At 37.3% G+C, this 21,639-nt stretch overlaps 2 long non-coding RNA genes across 9 annotated transcripts; both read left to right on the top strand.

Annotated features, from left to right (window-relative positions):
• Positions 1-230: 230 nt before the first annotated feature.
• LOC132033252 (uncharacterized) lies at positions 231-4,547 on the top strand. Of its 5 annotated transcripts, none has more exons than XR_009408694.1 (4): positions 231-340; positions 534-625; positions 1,774-3,968; positions 4,138-4,547. It is a non-coding gene; the product is annotated as an uncharacterized LOC132033252 (long non-coding RNA). The 5 variants fall into 5 exon arrangements; XR_009408693.1 differs by having other exon boundaries at positions 231-396; positions 544-625; XR_009408691.1 differs by having other exon boundaries at positions 231-396.
• A 238-nt stretch (positions 4,548-4,785) lies between these two features.
• On the top strand, positions 4,786-21,634 carry LOC132033243 (uncharacterized). 4 transcript variants are annotated; one of them, XR_009408686.1, is made up of 5 exons: positions 4,786-4,878; positions 5,440-5,637; positions 19,093-19,127; positions 19,417-20,291; positions 21,457-21,634. It is a non-coding gene; the product is annotated as an uncharacterized LOC132033243 (long non-coding RNA). The 4 variants fall into 4 exon arrangements; XR_009408687.1 differs by having other exon boundaries at positions 5,237-5,637; XR_009408679.1 differs by lacking the exon at positions 4,786-4,878 and adding an exon at positions 4,973-5,094 and having other exon boundaries at positions 5,237-5,637.
• The last annotated feature ends 5 nt before the right edge of the window (positions 21,635-21,639 follow it).

Here is a 21,639-nt window from a genome sequence, read left to right as displayed (position 1 = left end):
CCTTGCCCTAGCCTTACGTTACCACAACCGTTAATGATGGAAAAGTATATAGAAGAAGTGGTAAGCCTAATGGGTGGAGGGAGGACCAATTTATAGGGGATGAGACTTAATCCGGTACGTCTATCAAGTAACTGATCTAACGGACGAGATTTATTCTTCATTAAATATTAGTTATGGGTTTTACATTAATTGGGCCACACATAAGAATAATAAAAATTCTTACAGACTGCAGCATCAGGAATAAGTCCTTCTCGCTCAGAAGAAATATGCGATATTTTAATGTTATGATTCTTGCCCCAGCGGTCTCCTGTGAAGCTAATTTTCTCAATCAATATGCCAAGTAAATGAAAGTGCATGTTGCTATTATGGTTCACACTGTATAGTAAATAGTAATGGGTAAGGGTGTCGTAACTTATTTTAGTTACTGAATTGTTGTGTCAGTTATATATGTGCTAAATCCATATGCTTATATAATACCAATGATATGCAATTTCTTACTTATTTACTGATGATAGCTTTCTCTGACTTGGAAGCATTAATTAGGAAACAAGAGTAACGGTGCAGTTTGAAGAGCAGTCAGATCGAGGGATAAGTGCAAGTAGCAGAATTGAGCAAGTGCCCAATAGTATATTTTCTTTAGCTTTCCAACTATTGATGATATTCTTTGAATCATCTTAGCTACAAAGAAGAAAAGGAAGTTATGTGCAGTGTAGTTAAAGGTTCTCAAGGTGATAGTACTACATTTTTTGGTAAATATTATAAATGGCTCATTTGGATCTTCTGCTTACTTTCCATCATCTTAATTAAAAACAGTCATCTCAGCTGCTGCTTGGTCTTCTGTTAAAAAAAATCTTTCTATATGTATCATCAATAATATTGTAATTGTACTCCAAAAATATTACTTTTTTATGTTGCCTTCAGGATCCTCCAGTTGGAACTAATGTGGTTGAAGTATATAACAATGCTTGGTTATGTGGTACTTTTAGGAACATTACCAGACAACTTGATCCAGTTATCGTCCGGGCTAATATTTCATTGTGCCTCTTTAACTCTTTGATTTCTTATCTGATGAATTTGTGTGAATAGATTGAAGTTACAGTGAGGAATAGGAGTTGTAAATTTCATTACTTTATTTATGTAAGGTAATGGAGCTTAATGTTTTAATGAAACCAACTGCAACTTGAAGTTAGTTTTATTGCCGATTTTCTGGTTTGAGACAGTCAGAGATACTGATGACTTAGTGTTAACTACTTACCAGTTACGGATGTGGGAACTTGATAATTAATAAGGTTGTCTGCTAATAGCGAGACAAGGGCTATGTTTTCCCATCTTACAATTAGCAGACCTTTCTTGATCTAATTTCCTTCGTTCTTTTTTATTTTGTCTGAATGTGTAACTTAACTTGAGAATTCAATAATTGGACTAGATTGAGGAATTCCCAACTGATTAAAATGATACCGAAAATGCTGCCCTGGACGAAGACAATATGAACTGAGTACATTCTTTTACATGTTTTACAAGACTTGTGCGCTAAGATAAAATGACTTCTTTGTAAGTCAATTTACAGGTGTTTAAGAAAATGTACTTTTCATTTCTTTCCCTATTTCCTTCTTACGAAGATTTTTGAATGTTAAAACCCTACAATAGGAGAGTTTTTGCCTTCAAAAAAGACATACATGCAGAAGTGCGTCCATATATTTGGTAACTCGCAATGTTTTCCGTTTGTACATTTTGCTAGCGTTTGTAAATTGACTTGACCTCCTTTTTTGGCAGGTTGTACTTGAATCATTCCCTGCACAAGAATGAGTTGGATTGTGCTCATTGGTTCACGTATTTAAGTGAGTGGTATAAATGCTGCAAATTTAAGCTTTCTTTCCAAACTATGGATAGGATATCTTTTGCACGCATTCTGCGTAAAGAAACATCATAATGTACTTTATTTTTACAGCAACACGTGACTTAACAATTTTACATTGTATTGATTTCTTTTCCAGTCTAAGCTCTGTTTTGATATGGACTGAGATTTTTAGTGGACACATATTCCATCTCTTTTGTTAACCTTCTTAAAGGATTCTACACATACATATATTCGATTCAACCAAAAAAGTATTGGGATTATGATCCCTTACTGTTCGATGGGCGTAAGCTGTTGATTTACTGATTTGTTTAGTTTACACATGAATACTTTTGAGGCTGTACAGATGAATTTAATATTTTCTGTCTGTTGATTGAAAATTAAGAGAGGAGAATACAACAGCCTATTTCAGGGAATACACTTTAGTAATGATGAAAAATGCATCATAAAATCCTTAGGCCAGTGAGAAGAGAAAGGTTGGTCTTTTCCTTCTTTGCTTTGTAATATTTTCATAATCAATTCTTGTGTTATCAGCTTCTCAGAGTTGACAAGTTAGTCATTGTGGGTTGTGGAATTTATAGTCATTGTACAACCCTTTATGCAGCTTGAAGATTGAAATCCATACATTTCTATCAAAAAAAAAAAATGAAATGAACTTTTATTTGAAAATGAAAAACAGATAATAAAGCACCATTTAAGCAGAACTTAGGTAAAGAATGAACACAATTTATTAAAGATTTCCTCTTTCCAGATTCTTGGTTATGAAAGCTGGGGACTTTATTAATTCCTTTTCAGCTCTATTGATGTCAAAATGGGCCTGATATAGGTATTTGTTTCTTTTGACAATAGATTTTAAAGTTGTATATACCGGAAGTGTAAAGAATTTTTTGCATTATCGGGTCACTCAAAACGATATGCAATCTTGAAAATAATTCTTCCATCTAATTTTCTTTTTTGTTCGTGTACTCTCTTTCTCTCTCCAGGTCGTTTTTGATGCATTCAATAAAAATTTGGCTAAGGAATGTAGCATGGAAAATGATATAAGATCAATGCTATTATATCATGCCCTTTTATATGATACTGCGTGAATGGAATTGCTTCTAGCTATGGAGTTTGAAGCAAACATTTTCTACTTTATTCTTTCATGTCTTCATGCTTTCTTTCCAGTACTAATTTGAAGAGAAGAAGCACCCAAGACCACGACAAAAATAGGAATGTGGAAAAGTCAAAGCTGCATTACTGCTCTCAATTGCTAGATGAGAGGTTACTGAGGCTATTGATATGTTACATATATGTATTGAATTTTACGGGGCCAGCACTTTTAAGTAGTTAATCTCTCACCTTAAAGTTGCGTGAAGCTAAAATATTCCTCCTTTGCTTAATGAAGGCACATACATTCTTTTGTTGCCCCAAAATGCGCTACTACTGTGTCTCTATGCTCAAATCTTGATCCTATTTTGGGGTTGCCTTTTTTAGGTTTTCGATACTTTTTTACGGGTTCAGCTGATTTTGTAAAGATTCGTCTTCCATGTATTGGAATATTTTGCGGTTGGCGTGTTGTGAGTTCTCTAAGCATTTGTATTTGTATTCTTACTCTTTCATGTATATCAAAGTCGCTTTATGTAAAACGTAAAGATGCATGGATTACAGTGGGCTTAAGTTCAATGGATTTGTAAATAACTGTGTGGGAAATGAATAATGAAATTTATAGTGATGTACAGTAGAACTGACAACATGCACGACTTGATTCTACTTGGCAGCATTTGAACTGCCGTTATTCTAATGTCATATAAATAAGGAGGAAAAATCATATTTTCGTGAATTGATATAAACTTAGCCCAGGTCACAGTTAATTGGGTTCATTTGTTTGCTTATATTTGATGTAGTGTTACTTCAAGAATCTCCTTTTAATGTAAATACCAAGCCACTTCAGCTATGGGCATACAGAGAATGGGAGATGAAATTATTTAACAGGGAATTCTACAGGCTATAATTAATTATTCAATTGCAGGGAAATACAACAATGACTAAAGAATTATGTTGTTGAAACTGCACTAAGAGTTGAGAACCTCGAATTTTGAAGATGGTTTCTAGGAAAGACAACTGCAGATAGGTATATTCTCATTCTATAACTAGTAATTTGATTTCTCAATCTAGTGTTCATCTGCTACCAATGAGGTGATCAGGATCCGTTCATGTTTTATATAAATGGAGAGGCGAGGGAAACTTTGCTTGAAATTGTTGTAACTTTAATATGAACTCATCTACCTTATTGTAAGCAGGACTTCGCAACATATGTAGAGACATGACATGGTGAAGCATTGGATCACACTCAACAAACCTTATACATATTTATAGTACAAGGTTATGATCTCGGCAGCCAGTCATCACGGGGGCGATGATATATCCTTCTTCATGCCTTTTATAGAGAAGAAAACAGTAGCAGGTTCGAGCCTTACATTGCTGCACACAATGGCCTTGTGTATGACTTTATGTGCCTCAAACTCAAATCTATGCAGGACTATTGCAAGACAGTAATACTCTTTTGATTTCATTAGGAGGTTTCTACTATTATGTCAATATAGAAATGCTTCACAAAATGTGTATGTATAACTTGACTTTGCTGAACTCTCATAGTCAAGGTACATATGTATTCGTACATCATCATTCATGCTCATTCAAATTTTCCGTATCTGATGTTCAATATTGTTCATATAAAAGTACATTTAAGCCAGAATGTTGGGCCCGCGCTCAGCGCGGGCATCACTATCTAGTATTTTTTAGAAACGACAGTTCCAAGGATGAACACAAGGACGAACGCATGCTATATCCCGTTGTATAAACAGCAACATGAGTTGTACTCTCATTGCAAAACGTGTGCGGCTACTTTCTAGAACACGTACACTTCTGTCCTTCACCACGTGTACTGCGCTTTTACGTTGTATTGCTCAAGTTCAGAGTATCTCAACTTTGTGGTGGGTTCTCTCTTCTTCACTTTTTCAAAGTTCCATCTATCTATTTTGGTGAGTTATTTTTTTTTTTTTGTCCATTTTATTCAGTTTGATTTTTCCCCTCTTACTTGGTGTGTTGGGAAATGCTTCATACACATGCATCTGGCGTTATTTTTTCCTTCAAATTTCTCAACTTCAATTTCAAGTTGTCCCTGCTTTAATTTGTACTACTCTGAGGAGTTTTTCTCTGTTCTGGCCTTGATTTAATGCACTGGATTGTAGCTAGTGGTAATTTTGTGGGTATGTGGTAATTTCTATGTTCTTTTGGATAGTTTCGTATGACTGTATCCAATTTGCACACTGATGTACTGAGGGTGTTTAATAAAATACCTAAATTAGTTTATTTTTTCTTGCTTTCCTCTTTTTACAGGTTTTCTGCAGTTGAGTATAACTCAACTCTTTTAGCACAGGCATGTCCAAAATCATTTAACAGATGAATCAAATGGGGAAATAAAATGCCTAAATTAACTTATTTTTCCCTTGCTTTCCTCTTTCTGCCGTTAGCATTATCTTGAAGCTTGAATTTTTGTTCATTCTTGATGTATTCCTTTCACCTGCAGGGTAATTTTCCAGTTTTGGGGATAAGCAAGGCGTAGTAACTTGTACCTAGAGCAAAAACATTACAACTTCAGATAGGTTTATGGACAGTTAGATGGGATTGAAGTGCTTCTTCGGAGAATTTACTCTGATAGACGATCTGCAATTTACATCCTGGTGGTGTTAAAGTGTCTTCAGTGATCAGAATTGTTTTTGATCTGGCGTTTTCCTCGAGTAAGTTCATAATTCCTATTCCTGGTCTCAATTATTGAAAAACATTAGCTTACATTCTTTTCCTATGCTTTGTTTATTCTAAATTGATTATGTGAGTGAATTTTATTTTCTTGCAATTTCATGAAGAATGTCCTAAAAATACATCCCGGTGCACTAAGTAGCTCCCGCTATGCGCGGGGTCATTAAGATACTGTGTCCGGGATAAAATGATCTTCTCCGGGAAGTTTCTTTCAGTGGTATATTGTGCTTTTACTATGTAATTTTAGTTAAGATTTGTTCTTTAATGAGTATGTTTTATGGTTAAAGCATCAGAAATTTCACTTTAGCGAAGTAAAATCATTAGTTCCATTGTTGTTTTCCAAAACAGGCAGGATAACTAATTTAAGCTCTCCCACTATTCAAGAGATGTGGTTTTCTTTTTATTTTTGTTTTTCCCTTCCGAAAGCTTTTAATTGAATGTCAAAAATATCCTAATATGACTTTCAATTCTCCTTCTGCTTCCACGTCCTGCATTCACCTCTCACATTAAAACCGTAACATTAAACATAGATGCACCAGAAAACTTCAGGATTCCATGTAAACGTTTCTTATATTTGCCTTTCGCTCTTTATGCTGGCTTTGATGTGCAAGATATGTAATGCATTATTATATAGCCATTCGGAAAGATGTGTTTTCAATGGCCCGTGCTTGACGAATAAAAATGTGAGATATTAGTAGTTTTTTATATGATCTCGCTGAAATGAATCCTCAATTATGTCACGACCCAAGCCAATGAGTCATGACAAGTGCTTGACCCTTAATGACCAGACACCCCTACACTTGCTTAACTATCACATAACAGCATGGTGGCCTATATCTGACTCATATCCAACTGTATACATGTGAATATATATATGCAAAACATCGAAATAACAGTGCAAGCCGACTAGGCTGCTTATATGCTATACACAAACAGAATGAGAACCGACAAGGCTACATCATGTACCAACTACATACAACTGTCCACAGACCTCTAATGGAACAGAAAGCTATAGAAAGGACGAGACAAGGCCCCGCCATACCCATATACATGTATATACATCTCAAAATAGCATACCAAAATGGACCGCAGCTCCGGACCAAGTGGAATGCACCAACTACAGCTGAGGGGAAGTCATACTGAGCTGGATCATCTCTCCGTCTACCTGAACCTGCGGGCATGAATGCAGCCCCCCGAACAATAGGGGAGTCAGTACAGATAATGTACTAAGTATGCAAGGCATAAGAGTAACATATATAAATAAGAATCATGAAAGGAATCTGAAACTCATAACAAACTAAGCATGCGAAGGCATGCATTAGTGATCGAAGATACCTATGCGGTATATGATATGCATGCGCTCTGTAAAAATAATATAACTGATAGTGTTGTGGAACATACAGCCCGATCCATATATCATATAATCCCGCGTCCGGGACGATAATCATCTCACGCTGCCCACTAGTGGTGTCATGTTCGGCCAAATAGGCACGGTGTCATCATTATCCATAAGCCGCCCACCGAAGTCGTGTCATGTCCGGCCAAATAGGAACGGTGTTATTATTATCCATAAGCCGCCCACCAAAGTGGTGTCATGTCTGGCCAAATAGGCACGGTGTTAGAAAATAATTATACACACACACACACACACACACACATATATATATAAATATATTATGCATGAAAGACTCATGAAAATATACTCTGAATTACTCTAGATAACAAAGTGTCATACCCTATTTTATTCGTCCTTAAAAAGGTTCTAAATCCTGGAAATTCAGTCCAAACATCCAAGCTACAGTACATGTCTTTCAAATTCATTTTAATAAATATTAATCTATCCTAACAGCTCCCAATCATCAAACGAATAACGACGACGAAGAAACTACATAACAATATAAAAAAAAGGGCTGAAATTTTAGCTAAAGCGAAAACCAAATGCCGAAAGCGATAAATGTGTCAAAGTTTACCTTTTTTGTGTGCGATGAACGAGTGTCGATGACCTCGAATCTACGCTCAAACGCGAACGAACCCGAACTCGATTAAAGTAACTAAAGTCTCAAGCGTAAGAACGAAAGTAAGTAATATGTTGGCTGTATTTTTTAGAGTGAGGCCATGGTTATTGAAAAGGAACCCGTATAAGAAAATATTCAAGAACAGGCTAAAATACTCTGTCGAATGGTATGAAATTCGAGAGTAAGCTACCCACCCCTTTAGATGGATAAAAACCAGTATTTATAGGGTTTTCGGTTCTGGATTGGGCGGGATTTTTGAAATCCAAATTCGAAAATGAGTCAAAGTTTTGCTAATCCGAACGTTGGGGCTTCAATCACGTGATTTGCTTCGGATTTATGCCCGAAGTGGACCGAATTCCTCTGATCTTTGAGGATTTCGTATGTTTTGGAGCTAAAAAAAAAATCTCTTTCTCTGTCAACGACAGAAAATTCGGGTAAAGCAACATAGGGACGTTTTTCTTGTATGGAAATGGTGTGGACAGGTCTGTTCATGGTGAAAGAGGGTTCGTTGTTTTCTGGAAATGGGAGGAGAGGAGAGAGAGCGTAGGGAGAGAGAGAGAGAGACGAAAAGTGCGGCGTGGTTGAAGAAGAGAAAGAGAAGGGATTAGGTTTGTTAAAGAAAGTGGGCTGGACCGGGTCGGGTCGGGTAATGTGATTGGGCTGGGTAATTTGAAAATATCTGTGGGCTGGTCTGCTTTAGACAAAGGGCTGGTCACGAATTGGGCTAATAATTTGGTTGAAAGTTTATCGATCCTTCCTCCTTTGTTTAATTATTTTCGGGCTTCTAATTTAATAACTGATACAATTTATACTATGATAATTAATGATTAATATGTAGAAAATAAAGGACTTGATAAAATATAATTAATTTAACGAAAATAAAGTGACAACAAACCCTTTTTAGCAATTGATAAAGAGATGCTAATAATGTTGATGAAAGTAATGATATCAATAATAGTAGCAATAAAGAAAATACTAGCGAAAATAAAGCGTTTAGCTCGTCAATAAATTTAGAAGCCCGCAAAATAAATTGGAAGAAAGGAGGGACAAAATTGGGTGTCAACACAAAGGATCCCCTCTTCGACCGGAGACGATGTAAGAGTTTTCGGGCGAAGAAGTTGACGTAGTAGCCAATTTTGTTCCGACCCACGAATACGAACTTGGAAGAACTTGAGAAAGAATGAGTTAGGAGAATTGGTGGGAAATATTATGAGATAGAAAGAGTTATGGCCGAACCACGGTTTTGAGTTGCCTACATATCTCGGGTTTTGTGAAAATCAAACTGTATGTAGTTTGAAAGAAGCGGGTTGATCCTGACGCTACGTTTTTCCCCAGTGTTGAATTATGGTGAGATTGGGATATAGAAAAAGCTACAAGATTGCGAGAGGAGTTGATTGAGTAGAGTTTTAGCGGTGGATATGAAAAAAAAATTAACCTACGTATCACGTGTTTGTGGACGTAGGCGGAGTTGAGTTCGAGAGTAGATCCGTGACCTTTGCTTGCGAGTTTGATATTCCTCTTCAGCAAATTTGCCCCAGTTCACTGCGTAAGATAAAGTTCCACGTTGCGCTGTGTCTCTGTAAGTTGTATTTTCTGTCAAGACTGAAATTCATGTCAAAATTAGTAATAAAGTCTGGGTAAAGTTGAAACTGTAAAACTTATAAAGAATGTGAAATGATAAAATATAAGTGTGAAAGTGAGGGTGGAGCCGTGTGGCTTATAACGAGGCAGTGTGGCCAAATGTTGTCTCTAATTGTCTTCAGGGACTTGAATGAATGCGTGACGTTTATACTGAAGATGTAACAATATCTCTAGTTGTATTTGGCGGCTTCAGTGATAATAATAAAGTCTCCGGCTGTCTTCCGGGACTCGATGATAAATGATGTACGCGAATTTAAGGTAAAGTCGTTAACGTAAGTAAAGTGGATGATAAAGTAAAGTAATAAAGTAGAGAGTAAAGTAGAAGTGCAGCCGTTTGGCTTATGCAAATGAGGTTGTATAGCCATATGATATCTCCGGTTGTCTTCGGAGACTTGATGCAGATTCCGTACAGTCCGGGGTAAAGTCGTAAAGTGGATGACAGCTCCGGTTGTCTTCGGAGAGCTTAATGATGCAGATTCCCAAAGTCGGGGTAAAGTCGTAAAGTGGATGATGTCTCCGGTTGTCTTCGGGGACTTGATGAAGATTTTCGTAAAGTCCGGGGTAAAGTTGTAAAGTGGATGATGTCTCCGGTTGTCTTCGGAGCCTCGATGATAATTCCTGTAAAGTTCAGGGTAAAGTTGTTAAAGTTGGTAAAGTGAATGATAAAGTAGAGAGTAAAGTCATAGTGTGGCCGTCTGGCTTATGCATGTGAGGCTGTGTAGCCGAATGATGCCCCCGGTTGTCTTCGGAGACTTAATGATAATCCCTCCGGTTGTCTTCGGAGACTTAATGTTGATTCCTGCAAAGTTCAGGGTAAAGTGGTTAAAGTTGGTAAAATAAACGATAAGAATGTAGATTCCTGTAAAGTTCAGGATAAAGTTATTAAAATTGGTAAATGATAAAGTAGAGAGGGGAAAATAATAGTGTAGCCGTTTGGCTATTGATGTTGATGATCTTGATGTAATCCTGATTTAATTCGCCTTCAGTCTCGACAACCTTCAAAGACAGATATACTTGTCAATAAAGTCATACAGTTATTGTGATAAAATTAAAGATAAAGTTGGAAATAAAGCCGTTTGGCTTTTAAGGCGAGGCCATAATGGCCAAGCGATGCTTTTAGCCGTGATCGATAGACTTGACTGTTGGTCTCGCGGTCTTTTGATTCCTGCACTCAAAGAAAAATTCTTAGTTTGGGAGGGGAAAGTTGATTCGTGTTGACTCGAAGCTTGACGTTGTTGGCGCTCCATCCATCTTGTTTGTTTGGATCTTGTGATCTCCATTCAAGCCTCTATAGATGAATAGTAGTGAAACAATTGAAAGAAAGTGTTTCATTTGAAAAATATATATGCAAGTGTATGTGTATAAGGAAAGATATATATGTAAATATATGTATGTAAGTTGTAAAATATTTCTGCCAACCTCAGATTGTGACACAATTGAAAAGTCATTTGTCTATACTATTTCCTGTCTGGTAGTCTTAGTCTTGTCGATGTCTAACTCTGTTCTTGTCTAATCTTTCAAAATATGCCCCAGTTTTGACTCAGAAGGGTGTACTAAAGTTATGTTGTGGTGTGACCGAACCTTATATAGGTTGCCTACGTATCCCGCCAAAGGAATCAGGTCAGAACGTAGTTCGTAAGACACGTGGAAATGGTTTGAAATTTTCTAATAAAGGGACCGAACCCGATGTGGATTGCCTACGTATCCCACCAAGGGAATCAGGTCAGCGTAGTTCTGTTATATAAATGGTGAAAGTTTGTTGGCTTTCTACCTAAATATGTTTGACCTGTAGGTTGATAGTCCGCGAATCCCGCCGAGGGAATCAGGCTAAGCATAATTCTCCTTGTATAAGGATTTTTGGATTTTCTGTTATAATGCAACCGAACCCTATGTGGGCTGCCTACGTATCCCACCGTGGGAATCAGGTCAGCGTAGTTCGTACTGTATTAAAGGAAAGGTTGTCTAACCTAATGTCGTACTTTGATTTTTTCTTGAATTGCTAGCTTTCAGGCTTATGTCATCACCTATTGGCTATTTGCTTTCTTCCAAATGGAATCTTGTCTTCTAATTTCTTTGTTATTCCCTCGAGGTGTACTTGGTTCATTCGTTCGTTTTACGTCACAATCGTACAGTTGGCAGATTTGATAAATAAAGTAGAAAATAATAAATAGACAGTTAGAGAAAATCAGAAATGTATTCATAGATTGTGCAATTTTAGCTTCCAAAAGATGAGGCGAAACAACAAAAGTTTAAAGGCACAATTTAAGCCTCAATTTTAAAATTGTGCTATCTCAAAAGTTCACTACAGTTCAATCTACCAAGACTCCCGGCGAACCAGGGACGGAGTACAAGTCCAATTCTTTAGAGTTTCTCCTGGTTCGGCACCCTGAATGGTCGGTGTCTCGGTGTTGTGAATAGTTGTGGCAGCAATCTTCACTGGTGCTTGTTTTTGGATTGTTCCCGCGGGAGCGACAAAGGTTGATGTCACGATGGCTTTCACATCTCCATCTTTCTCAACAGTGATCATATTCACGTTGGCACTTTCATGAGTAGGTAAAGGGTTGTTGTCCACATTGGGCCGAGCTCCAGTAAGTTGGATTGCTCCTTCCTTAATCAAGGCTTCAACTTTGTTTTTGAGGCCATAGCAATCCTCAGTGTCATGTCCAACGACTCCAGAGTGGTAAGCACAGCGTTTGGAACCATCAAACCATCTTGGAATGGGATCAGGAATTTTCCCTTCAATCGGTTGTATCACGCCTGCTGCTTTCAATCTTTCGAATAATTGAGCCAAGGGTTCAGCGAACCGAGTGTAATTGCGGGTATTTTTGATGTCAGTGTTTGGACGAGTTTTGGGTGTAGCATGTGGTCGATTTTGGTAAGTAGGAGCTTGAACAGGTTGGTACGGACGTGGGTTTTGATGTGGAGGTGCTCGGGGTTGGTAGTAGTTTGCTTGGGCGTTGTAGACAGGGTAAGGAGATAGTGGAGTTTGGTAAGGTTCAACGTAATGGTAAGGGTAGAAAGGCGGTTGTGGATGATTAAAGTATGTGGTGGCTTGGCTTGGCTTATGTCCTTGGACATTCATGACTGCAGCAGCATCTTCTTTTTTCTTTTTAAGCCCACTGATAGAACCAGATTGAATAGCTTTGTTTACAGCTTGCAAAGCCGTAAGATCCTGAATTTTTCCAGATTTGATTCCTTCTTCCAGGGCTTCACCCATTCGGACAACTTCTGTGAATTTTTGTCCCATCATACCTATCATTTTCTCATAAAATATGCCGGCCTGGCATTCAATGAAAGTAGCAGTCATTTCTCTGTCATTCATCGGGGGTTGAACCCTGGCTGCTTCTGACCTCCAACGTAGTGCATACTCGCGGAATGACTCAGTTGACTTCTTGGTTAACTTAGTCATGTAGACTCTATCTGGTGTGATATCGGTGTTGAAACTGAATCGGTCCATAAAGTCTTGGGCCATGTCACTCCAACCATGCCATTTACGGACGTCCTGTTGTGTATACCAATTAAGGGCCTCACCAGATAAGCTCCTGATGAATAGCTTCATCCTTATGTTCTGGTCTCTTCCTACTCCAACCAATTTGTCACAATAAGCCCTTAAGTGTGTATGGGGATCGCCAGTTCCATTGAAAGTATCAAACTTCGGCGGTTTGTAGCCCACAGGTAAATCGACGTCAGGCTGAACACACAGATCCTCGTATTCTACACTCTTAGTTCCCCTAGCAACTTGAAGGTTTCTCATTGCTTCTTTCAGACTGTGGATCTCTTTTAGCAACATATCGTGCCTCGTTTTGGCCTCTTTCTCCATTTTCTCGTATTGATCTACTTCGGGCTGGAACCTGACCGTTACTGGGTTGGTAAAGGCTTGTATTTCCGCGGCATATACCGGAGGAACATATTGTGCATTAGGAGTGACAAAATGTGCCCCTTGTATATGCTGGGTTGGATAAGTTTGGACAGTGGGAGTGTTTTGGACTGGTGGTGGTGTGTTGTAAGCGGTGTTTGTAGGTAGTTGGTTTGGTGGGTTCAGAGGAGTAGTTGTAGGTGGCGGATTAGTGTTGGTAGGTAACGGAATATAAGGAGTGTGAACTTGTGATTGATTTGGTGGGTTGACGGGCGGGGAATTAGGAGTAGCGTATGTATTGTAGGTAGGTGGTTGATTTTGTGGAGGAGTACAGGTAATGTGGGTGATTGGTTGACTTTGTAGAGGGGTATAGATGGATGATGGATTTGGCGGAGGAAAGTTGTTGTTGGCGGGTGCAGCATTTTGTGGGGAAAAGTGTTCAGGGACTGGAGATTCGAGTGATGGAAAACGAGGTGGATTTGGTGCGACAGTTCTGGGTTCAGGAGGTGGACTTTGGAGTGTAACGGATAAATTGGTCAGGTCCCTAACCCGATTTAGTTCGCTACGTAGGTCCTCAATCTCTTGAGTCAGACGGGCGATATGTTCGTCATGTTGCATAGTATTTCTATGTTCAGAAGTCTCGGGAGGATCGCTAGAGATCACAATGTTTTCCAAACCAGTTGAAACGGATGCGGCTGGATCAGTCATGATAATTTCTTTTCCTTGCACGGCCCAGGTACGTCGAGGTAACGATGACGTTTTTGATCTTGTGCGGTAAGGATGGTCGGCCAGCTCGAGTGTCAACACGAATCAACTCTCTTTATGGGAATAAAAATAAAGAAAAAGAAACATGAACAATGCCAATGATATTAGTTTTATGATCACACAAAGTCAAGCAAGTTATGTAGCAAATAAGTTACCAGGTAAAGTCAGACAAGTCGTCAAACAATAACGCGTCCTAATTATGCATGTGACCTCTTTGTGCCAGAGGTAGGCCTAACGTTTGTTTGAAGGGTAAAGTGTGCCATAATACGTCATTCCATTGCTTTTGATTAATTAAACAAATTCTATTTCCCAAAATAAAGTACAAAATGTAATATTTATTACATATTAAATGAATACAACATAAAATATTTCCTAATACAATTTCCTACGTCTAAATGTACAGCTCCAATTTGTGATGTCACTGGTCTTCGGCATTTGTTGTACTCCAACGCAAATCCATACCTCCCATAAAATGTTAGTCAATCCTTCCCTCCTAAAGTTTAATTAATTAAAGCAAATAGTCAATATTTAGGCACAGTTACCCTTCAAACATGCACATAAAGTATGATTTGTGTCACTTGGGGTCGTGGACCCACTTGGACGTTTGGGTAAAGTCATCTAATGGGTTTAATACACCAAAGGTATTAAACCTCCTAGGTCATGAAATGTATGCTCCTAATAACGGGTGTTGGTTTAGCTCTATCGTAGGTTGACTAAGAGTTGGTTTACTAGACGCAAGGTTCCCGAGCGGACTACTCGAGTGAGAAGGCTACGCGGTCACCGGTATTCGGACACCCCGTGCATATGCCAACTCTCCTAAAATTTGAGTTTTTGAAAGAAATTTGCGGGTGCGCAAAACACACCTCGCGTGTACGTGTGATAGTGTGAATTTCCAGATATGGAGAAAAGTGATACGGGATGACAGTTTATGTCAAAGCGGTAACACATAAACAGTTTATATCAAAGCGGTAACACATAAACAGTTTATATCAAACAAACAATTAATAGCATATAAAAACAGTTAGTAGCAAATAGAGTAATTAAAACAAGCATACAAAGCCTATTTAAACTAAGTCCGTTATGGTTAGAACCTAAGTGGTCCCCAGCAGAGTCGCCAAGCTGTCATACCCTATTTTATTCGTCCTTAAAAAGGTTCTAAATCCTGGAAATTCAGTCCAAACATCCAAGCTACAGTACATGTCTTTCAAATTCATTTTAATAAATATTAATCTATCCTAACAGCTCCCAATCATCAAACGAATAACGCGACGACGAAGAAACTACATAACAATATAAAAAAAAGGGCTGAAATTTTAGCTAAAGCTGAAAACCAAATGCTGAAAGCGATAAATGTGTCAAAGTTTACCTTTTTTGTGTGCAGTGAACAGGGTGTCGATGACCTCGAATCTACGCTCGAACGCGAACGAACCCGAACTCGATTAAAGTAACTAAAGTCTCAAGCGTAAGAACGAAAGTAAGTAATATGTTGGCTGTATTTTTTAGAGTGAGGCCATGGTTATTGAAAAGGAACCCGTATAAGAAAATATTCAAGAACAAAGCAAAATACTCTGTCGAATGGTATGAAATTCGAGAGTAAGCTACCCACCCCTTTAGATGGATAAAAACCAGTATTTATAGGGTTTTCGGTTCTGGATTGGGCGGGATTTTTGAAATCCAAATTCGAAAATGAGTCAAAGTTCTTGCTAATCCGAACGTTGGGGCTTCAATCACGTGATTTGCTTCGGATTTATGCCCGAAGTGGACCGAATTCCTCTGATCTTTGAGGATTTCGTATGTTTTGGAGCTAAAAAAATCTCTTTCTCTCGTCAACGACGAAAAAATTCGGTAAAGCAACATAGGGACGTTTTTTCTTCTATGGAAATGGTGTGGACAGGTCTGTTCATGGTGAAAGAGGGTTCGTTGTTTTCTGGAAATGGGAGGAGAGGAGAGAGAGCGTAGGGAGAGAGAGAGAGACGAAAAGTGCGGCGTGGTTGAAGAAGAGAAAGAGAAGGGATTAGGTTTGTTAAAGAAAGGGTGGACCGGGTCGGGTCGGGTAATGTGATTGGCCGGGTAATTTGAAAATATCTCGTGGGTGGTCGCTTTAGACAAAGGGCTGGTCACGAATTGGGCTAATAATTTGGTTGAAAGTTTATCGATCCTTCCTCCTTTGTTTAATTATTTTCGGGCTTCTAATTTAATAACTGATACAATTTATACTATGATAATTAATGATTAATATGTAGAAAATAAAGGACTTGATAAAATATAATTAATTTAACGAAAATAAAGTGACAACAAACCCTTTTAGCAATTGATAAAGAGATGCTAATAATGTTGATGAAAGTAATGATATCAATAATAGTAGCAATAAAGAAAATACTAGCGAAAATAAAGCGTTTAGCTCGTCAATAAATTTAGAAGCCCGCAAAATAAATTGGAAGAAAGGAGGGACAAAATTGGGTGTCAACACAAAGGATCCCTAGAAGTCATGGACATGAACATAAGGAATCAAGGATACGATAAATCCTGTAATATCTAAGAGTAGTGTCTTTGGAATTTGCTTGCTCGCTTGTTCATTCGGATAGTAAAGATCATGCTAAAAGAATAAAAGGAAAAGCCTTAACATACCTTGTAGTCTACCTAATGTCCGATGCATACTTCCCGAGCTTGTAACACTTCAACCAAGATAACACGAATTACAATTAGGCCATATACGTCCCTTACTACCCATTCCAAGTACGTATGAAACTTAACGAAATTCGGGCAGCATTTCCCCTATAATTCTTACTCCTATCCAACTCCCAAACAGTGCACAACACACAAAACATCATCAACAACAACAGTAAAAATATACAGCAACATAAACCAGTAGAAATCTCTCCAAAATTCCAATCGAAATAGCCTTCAAGGCAATCACTTCAACAAGCTAGTTTAGGTCCTTCATATCATGTTTTCCTTTACTTTAAACTAAGGAATTCCTTCACAAACAACTTATGTCAATACTTTCATATCACAACATAATCAAATCCATGCTAAAACATCTCCCAAAACAGCCCCTAATCTTAGTTTGACTCAAATAACTCACCGCTTCCACAACTATATTTCCTTTAGTTTAAATCACTAAAACCCTTGGCAATCAACTTAATACCAAAGATAAGAATAGTATACATACCTTAAAGGGCCTGGAATTCCAAGAACCAAACTCCAAATCCAACACCTAAACTCAACAACTTCAATAGAAACCCTAAGAACAACTTTCATTTCACTAGCTCGGGTTTCGGGGCTCGGATCTTACTTGGATGATAAAGAAAGGTTGGGAGAGTATTGATGAGTATTAGGGAGTGTTTAGGGTCAGTTGGTGTGGGTTGGAATGAAAAAAATCATGAAATAGGTGCATATATACATCAGCTACACCGCCTGAAAATTGACGGGTCGTCGATGTGCATCGACGGATCGTCGACACTTCGACGGCCCATAACTTCCAGCGTCAGTATGCGAATTCAGATCTGTTAGTTGCGTTATAAAGTAGACTCGCTGAACTTATGAATGCATAGGTTATGGGTTCCGTAAATCCTTGTATTCTAGGAGATATACCTCCCCAAAATTGACCCAAAATTTCTGTCCGGAATTCTGCCGAATTTTCCCAAAGTTTCAACAAACTCAATTTCTTCGATTCGCTTAACATCCAACCTTCCCGACACTTACTAAGTATGATACCAAGCTCTCATGTATGAAGAATGAGCATGAATAATTCCTTATGACCTTGACGACAACCTTGCCTTTTAAGTCTTCGTCAACTAGCTCACGACGAAACTTTACATATAAAAGTACGGCGTGTAACAAATTACCACCCATGAGTCTTTTATTTCATTATTTTTGAATCCTGAATTCGCATCCGAGACTGCTCTGGCAATCTAAAAATGAAGATACCATGCTTTTGGAATTCATAATTATTATTTTTTTTGACCTTTTAGAGTGAGAATACCACTTTAAATCAATACTAATTAACACTTTTTTGCAGATATTGCAGATTATGTCTAATCAAAATAAATGTAATAAATAATCTAGGATTGTCAAGAAATTACCATTGATTCCGAGAATTCCCTTGAAATTCATATGAGCTACACTATTTTTGTTGTCGAGCACTTGACTTTTGGCTTGACTGCACTATACAGGATACAACAAATCATTAAGTATGTGTGGGGAGGAAGTTAGGATCCAGCAGTGCCCAATTCATAAATTATACCCTTTCCAAGGGCTACCAGAAAGACTAATGGGAATTTGGTGTAGTTTCTAACATATTTCTCCTCCTTGCAACTTATTTTTGCCTAATCATTCTTTTCGCGGTTTTACAGGAAAATGATTTGAGTTGTAAGGAGAAGGTGCAAGTGTTGATCCTGTACATTATGCAAGAATTGCTACCCATTCAAGAGAACTTATTGCAAGTCAGATACCCACAGGAGTTTTTGGAGTTATTGTAAAGCAAAAGCTGCTTGTCATTTTCTATCCAAATTATTTGATCTTCTTCACACATGAGCTGAAAATACTTAAGCTGCAGTGTAAGCATTGTTAATTTAACTCAATTTAAGTTCTTAATTTTGCCCCTTTCAACTTTGACTTATATTGAGGTCTACCGTTTCTAGAAGCTACCTTCACATTCACTAATCTTCCATGGGGGAACCAAGCTCTGATTTAATTTTGCCTGCAATCACTCTCTCTTCTTTTTTCATTGAGCCTTTACAATTTCCTGAAGCTACAAAATCCAGAAACTCATAGCCTATTAAAGAAAAAAAGGTTGTCTTCTTGAGAAAGAACGCCACTCAGGCCCGTTCTGCTTCTTCTGATTTTGCATGCAGTCGTTTGTACCTATGTTCTAGGACTCTGATTTGGTTGCTTCGACTGCTCTTTCCCGTAAGTTCTTTTTTAAAAAAAAAAAAAAAAAACTCTCCTCTCGATTGGGTTGTTGGAAAATGTCGGATATGGATGTATCTTTAGTTGAGGATTTATTTTCAAACTTCTAAATTTCTCAATTTCACATATTTTTTCTAGCTTTAGATAATATAATATTCATGTTATTGACTTGGCACAATAACATCATTAAGCATCTAAGGTATTTGATTATATGACAACTGAAGTGTTTTTGGACTCTTCTTTTACAGGTCCTACAATAGAGCTCTCATCAGGAATCTAAGAGGTATATTTTTCACTTCTAATGGACGATATTTGTATGTGTATGTGCGACATTTATGGTCACATATTCTACTTGCTTGCATTTGTATTTTTATTGCACTATTCCTTTATATTAGATATATAAATTATTGAGTACTCTTGAAATCATTTTCTTGAGAAATTTTGGTATGTTTGGACCAAGCCATTGTAAGTGAATTATGTGTCTCTGGCTTCAAAATAACAGATTGTTGTTGTTGATTTCTGTGCCAATATGTGATTCATTTAGTTGGAACTTAACGATCACAATTTAACAGGTTTTTGGAAGTGAAAGTTGTTCGAGATAGGAAGAAAAGTACATTGCCTCGACTGTAAGAGGTAATTTAGGCACTTTTTTGTTCTAATTCTATGCTACGTTATAGTGATAAATGATTGTTCTCTATATTTCATGTTATACGGTATAGATGTGTGTACTTTAGCAATTAGTTAAATGTTAAGATTATCAAATTTTGATTTTCATAAATAAACTCCCTGAAATGCTTGTGAAACACGTGCCTAACAATAAAAGCAAGAGATTGAACTACAAGAGTAGACATTACACATTTTCTTATCTTACTGTTTGAGATTGATATATTAAAGGATAACTTATAGATGAAAACAATGTAAATGATTGAACTAATTGAATTTTATCAATAGTGGGAGTTGTATGATGGTTGTCTAAAAAAAGCAAGAAGAAAGATTGTTTGGATATCTTGGGAAGTTAAAAAGTGTAACAAATTTTTCTTCTATGTGAACATTTTTCTTTTATGCTTGGTTAGGAACAAGTTCATGAGGATTGAATATTTGTGATCATGTCCATATCCTTATTGCTTGGACTTTAAATATTCTACGTGAAAACATATAAAGTTACGTCCAGGGGAAATACTTTAGTGGTGTTAGTACGGGCTGGTAATGAATGAAGTATAAATCCATTGCGCTCCACATGTAACATGTCAATCATGTTATAACGTAAATATCAAACTACATTCAACTTCCTATTAAGTCTTCTCATTTTTAATTTAATTGTTTGCAAGAGAATTATTTGAAAGGAGATGAAGAAATTTAAATCGTAACCAGATTATTGTTGCAGCAAGTGATTGAGTCAAAAGGAAAATACAAGCTCCGTGTAATATTCCTCCTTTTTATCTTTCAGGTAGGCAATTTTTCCTTTTTCCAATGTCTAAAGAACTCTATATTTTGCATGCGTCCCTTTTACTTTTGTTTTATGCTGTTTAGTAGTATTTGCAGTTTGTGTAAGTTCCTGAGTAGTATTTGTAGTTTGTTTAAGTTCACAGTAATGTAGTTTATGAGCAATAGTAGCCTGGTGAAAGACATTTAGTCTTTATAATTTTTTCCCTGTAAAAACATGAAATATAAGATCGTAACTCAAAGGCGGACTAGGATTTGAGGATAGTGGGGATACTACTATTCTGTGGCTACAAAATATCGGGAAAAACATTTTGTGCGGATATTGAAGTGGAGAATCGACTTCTAGCATTGGTAAATCAAACTTGAGTTGATTGTGGGGCAAGGGAAGATTAATTCTTACAGTGTTTCTCTTATCTTTAACAGGCTGGAGAGGTCTCTCATGCATGTTAGTTTTGCAGTTTTGGACCTAAAATGCACTTTTTCATTCTAATTTTGTGCAAATACTTGATAATATTGTGTAACACATCAAACTTTCTCTTTATTTAGCACCATAGTCATTGTAATGATTAGGCAAGGTATCTTGCTTGGGTTCGTCCTGTAATTGGCAGGTTCTAATACCTTTCTCTAGGAGTCTATCTCATGGAGGATGAGATTATTTGCATCTCTTGATGGCTGGTCAAGTAATAATAATGTTCTGAAGATGCCCGATAATTGGCTACTCTTTGGTCTAGAACCTTTCTGGTAGTGTTACCATAAACTTACTCTCTTTAAGAAGAGATGTGAAAGCTTCTTTTGGTTTGACATTTCTATGTTACAGTATTTGAGACCGAGTGAAAATCTAAAAGAAAAAGAAAGGGGGTACATAGTTAGCTTGGTTAAGGCGCCTCTTAATGCTCGAACAATATTCTGGTGAATGCATTATTGTAGACACAAAAAATGATTTATTTATTGACAAAAAGTTTAGAGAATGCTAGTATGCAGTTGGACAACGAATGTTGGAACTCCCCTGCATGGAAAAAGCTATGAAAAATTCTTTTGCAATTTATTATCTGTACTATTTTACTTTTAACTTAAGTATAATTGGTAAATATAAAATCTGTTTTGAGCCTTGCACTTATATTATATGAATCAAAATGCTAATCAAATCTTACCTTTGATGTCAAGTGCAGTGAAAAATACAAGCAATGGTGTTGATGTGTTCATATGTAGCACTTAGACGAGATTTCAATCAACGAAGCCGATTTTGGTTGGTGAAGGCCTTTTTGGGTTAGCTCTGTTGGAAGATCATATTAAAATTGTTAATATTAATTTGAAGGAATAAAAATCTAGAGCCTGCATTGATGTGTAGATCT

This window comes from Lycium ferocissimum, chromosome 2 (genome assembly GCF_029784015.1).
Source record: "Lycium ferocissimum isolate CSIRO_LF1 chromosome 2, AGI_CSIRO_Lferr_CH_V1, whole genome shotgun sequence".
In the NCBI taxonomy this organism is placed as follows: Eukaryota; Viridiplantae; Streptophyta; class Magnoliopsida; order Solanales; family Solanaceae; genus Lycium; species Lycium ferocissimum.
Note: the sequence above shows the minus strand (reverse complement) of the source record. Positions and strands in the feature narration are given on the sequence as shown.